Source organism: Engraulis encrasicolus, chromosome 12 (genome assembly GCF_034702125.1).
Source record: "Engraulis encrasicolus isolate BLACKSEA-1 chromosome 12, IST_EnEncr_1.0, whole genome shotgun sequence".
NCBI classification, from domain to species: domain Eukaryota; kingdom Metazoa; phylum Chordata; class Actinopteri; order Clupeiformes; family Engraulidae; genus Engraulis; species Engraulis encrasicolus.
The window spans coordinates 15,531,453-15,536,015 of NC_085868.1; positions in this window are offsets into that span (position 1 = coordinate 15,531,453).

A 4,563-nucleotide genomic window follows, 5' to 3' on the forward strand; every position below is an offset into this window, starting at 1 on the left:
TCCTTGTGAGAGCTGCGGGGCCGGATGAACACATCATGTGAGTGAGAAGGAAGCGCGCCCTCCCCAACAGCGCCGCTGACAGCTTTGCCCGGGTCCAGGACAAAGTCATCTGAAAGGGCCTCAGGAACATTCACTGTAATGAGGACCCAATTCTGAGCCCCCCTCTCCCTTGGGGCCTGTGACAACTGACCCCTTTGTCCCCCGCTGGTCCGCCAGCTTCTCTGTCCCCCCACATACAGCCTCCCACCCAACAACAACAGTAATGCCTCAAGCACTGCACCACCTCAACCACCCAACCCAACCCGACTCCATCCCCCACCACCTTGCCTTCCCACCCCGCCCTGGTACCCCCCACCCCTCCTCAGCATGGAGGAGGCGCTGGATTAGAACAGGACCTGGAAGAAATGGAGCCAAGAAACCGGATGCCGCACACTCAGATCTTGCAACGGGTCCCTGCATCCTCGGGCCACCAAACATGCTTGGCACTTCCTTCTCCAATTAAGACGACCTTGTTACGTGTAACGAGTACGCGTTGTGAAAGTCAAGACCCGAGAGTCTCACACTTATAGCAGGCAGCGGGCAGCAGCGCAGCAGGCGTACCCAAAGGCAAGGGCTTGTCATCAAAATAGCTCTGCCGTCCGTGAGCTGTAAATTGATATTAAACGAAAATCCTGGCACTGAAGCCAAAGCGCTAGCAATTAGGGCTGCACGATTACGGAAAAAAACATTATCACGATTATTTTGGTCAAAATCGTAATCACGATTATTAATCACGATTATTGACTTCTTGCAGATTTTTTTGAAAATTATAACCAGATGAAATATAATCAAGAATGAATTATATACGGGATGAGCAAAATAAAATTAATTGTAATAATTATGTAAAGGCAATAGCATGAAACTTAGGTGGTTCTGGCTTCAAGGACACTCTCAAAGGCAGGTCACTATTGCCATGATTAAATCACGATAGAAATCACGACTTCGATTTCACGATTTTATCACGATTTTTGATTATTTTCAGCCCTACCAGCAATCATGAATCGACCACAGTTCACCATGTCGACATACAGTGCTGTGGGTACAGAAGGTAAAATGGATACTGAAGGTACAGATAAGCAAATGTAAATGTCAAGCGAGTGTGCTACGCTCTTTGGGTGTATGTGAAGTGGAATTCGTCTACTTTCCCTCAGAGTTTGGACTAGATTAAAACAAGTGCTCATCAATCTGTCCATGTCTAGCCTGACCATGCAATCCGTAAACTCTTGTCAAATTACGTTTACTTTCACTTAACGTCTGGGCTGGGTCTTTTGGGAGGTAATTATTCTTAATGCCAGACCACTGTCGGTCAACAACCGGGAGAGGGGGGGTTGAAGTGAACTATGACACATTAGTCCAAACTTCAGCAGACTTCACCCCTCCCACCAACAATTTCTTCTCAGTTCTCAGTGTCACAACCAAATGTCAGCAATTGGTTAAAATCGTCCACACATTTCAAACTTCAATGGGTCCCCCCCCACCACCACCACCACCACCACCAATGATATCTCAATTTGACTGTTCCAGACCCTCCATACAATTGAAATTATGTACAGCATGAGGGTGTGGTAAGACCAGGCTAGATCATATCAGCTGCAGATGCTGTAATACAGTGAGGGCAAAGCAGAACCATAGACTCACAGAGCCCTTTGCATTCAGCACCTTCTGATTCTGGACTAAAGAGGTATCCCTCAGGGGAGGGAGGCAGATCCCCCTCCATATACACGGATGAACAAAACATCTCTGGAATTAAGATGCACGGGCACAGGCTCCTGCCAGAGCTCATCAAAGACAAAACACAGAGCGGACAGGAATCTCGGTCACACTATCTCTCTCTCTCTCACACATTCACACACACGCACACACACACACACACATGCCAACAGCTGACGTGGTGCTGAAGCGTACCCTGTGCCAGGGGCACAGGTACCGGATGCCATCAACACAATGGCATTCAGTGACGGGTATGTCAGAGGGCTTTGTCCATGACAACCAGACAATTTAGAGCGGGGGTTTTCAAACTTTTTTTTTTTTTGGCCAGGGACCCCCTACTAGAGTAGGACATATTCCAAGGAAATGTCCAATGTCATGTTTTTATGTGCTTTAGAGGCTGAGATATTTAGAGGCTGACGCCACCTTTGCCCAAAAAGGGCTTAGACATTCAGCAGGCGTTTTTTGCAGGTGCCTTAGGCTTAAATGAGTTAAACCCACTCTGCTGTACCAGTTTCGTCGATTGTATTCATAACAAACTTTTTCCACTGACCCCCAGGGGCCCTGTATCCAACTTTGAGAAGCCGTGGTTTAGAGCGTCCTGTCAGGAGACTCCCAGACTCTGACCACAGCGTGAAAGCCCAAGCCTGTACGGACTCATGGGGATAGGGGTCGAGAGGCTTACTTCATCGGCGGCACACCGGCTAACCGAGGCACACTCGTCTGTCCATCTATCTGTTCATCTGTTTGCAGTGGTGGTTGTCTATTATAGAATCCTGTGGTGGAGAATCAAAAGCACCGATTGAGGGCCGACTGTATGGTGGGGCCCAACCCCCCTTTAGATTCCTTGCATGCAAGGGCAATGACAGCCTTGGCTGAGCCAGGGACAAAACCATCTGGAAAGCCCTTCCTACTCACTACATAAAATCTAATGGGAACCCAACTCTGGGTCTTCCCTCTCTCTGGGCCCATGCCACCTGACCCCTTTGTCAACGCCCCTTTTGTCTGCTTCTTCAGTTTGCATGGCTCCCTAGTTTGGCAATGCAGTCGGCTGGCTGGACATGGTGACTCCTGTGGGCATTTAGCTCTCCTGGAGCTGGGCCAGCACACTGGCAGTTAGCAGCAGCCTGCTGTGGCACAGCATAAGCGCAGGTCCACACAGGACTGGACTGGTAAAACTGGCATACAGGGCATTTTCCTGGTGGGTGGCTGTTGATTTTATTTTTCTGTTAGGGACTGGAAGTAGTGTAGGTGATGCGCGCACATCCAGTAAAACAGGTGCTGGATCAAACAAGCGTGCGTAAAGGAAGAAAGGAAATCCGCACACTGTTACTACTCACCGATTTATTGAACACAACGTTTCGACCTCAGGCGGTCTTCGTCAGGTGTATAGGTGAAGAAGACCACCTGAGGTCGAAACGTTGTGCTCAATAAATCGGTGAGCAGTAACAGTGTTAGGGACTGGCCCACAGATTAGAAGGAGCATCCCATTGGTCTGTCTTCAGCTGGATATGGTACGAAAACAGCTTGTAAGTGTGAAAGGCCAGTTCAAGCAACAACAACAACAACAACAACAACAACAACAACAACAAAACCCTTTTGTTTTTTTGGTCCCAGTCCAGTCCTGGGTCCACACACTTGTAAATACACTTGTGTCTTATGACAGAAGTGAGTCAGAACAGGCAGGTGAAGAATAACGATGGAGTGCAAGAAAATAGCATAATAGCATCCTGCTGAGGAAGTTGAAAGGATATACACAAGTTACTTTTGAAAGTAAGACAAAATGCAGAGCAAAGGTGAGTGGAAACATGTGCAAATGCAAATGCACTTGTGTCTAGGCTTGCCACCTCTGTCTGACAAAAAAGTAATTTCTAATCCAATCAATCCAACAGCATCCTTCATTTAGTGGTTCAAAAGTGGTTTCACACACTTTTTCCCTGGTAGAGACAATTACAGGTAAAATTAAGTAATATCAGGGCAGGTGGCAACATGTCATGTCATTGGTTGGATGAGGCATGTGAAGAAAACCAACGATGAAGTGCAATGGTCATAAAATGGTTGCATTAGCTTAGATCCTCATGATGGCATCCTGGTAAGGTATCTAAAAAAGAGGAGTTACTTTGTGATCGAGACAAAATGGCAAGAAAGGGTTCTAAATAGGAAATGATCCAAGTATGCAACCTACTGTTAATTGCATACCAGTGCAGCTTTGATACATATCTGAAGTGATGTTCATCTGCTTTGGCTTTTGGACTCACTAAAAACACTGTAGTGCAGCTTCTGATACTGCAATATAACGAGGGTAAAAGTCAAGAAAAGTAAAAGCAGTATCTTGGTCCTGTGGAGAAATCCCTCCTCTTATCAACCCTTATCAAAGCCACAACAACCATACCCCCACTGCACCTGCACCTGTTCAAGGTAATGCTTTCAAAACCACAGCAAAACATTACAAAAACCGACAACAAGTGGACGTTGACTGATGATCTACAGTATGCCCAGACGTGGGCCCTCTCCTAAATGTTTGGCCGGGTCTGTGACTTTCTAATAATAACTGCAGTGACCACGAAGGCATGGGCACTTTGTCACAACACAGCCTGTTTAAAAGGCTGCAGATAACGAAAGCAGAGCTGGACAAGCACTTAATCCACTGGGGCTCGGGAGAGCAAAAGAGACAGAGACAGAGAGAGGGGCCGAAAGAGAGATGAAGTGTGTCTGTGTTGGCAGTGGGCCCACAATTCCAGTTAAGTCTAGAGGAACTTCATTTAACCCAGCAGCAGGCTAAACACACACTTCATCATGAATTGATGTTACTTGAAC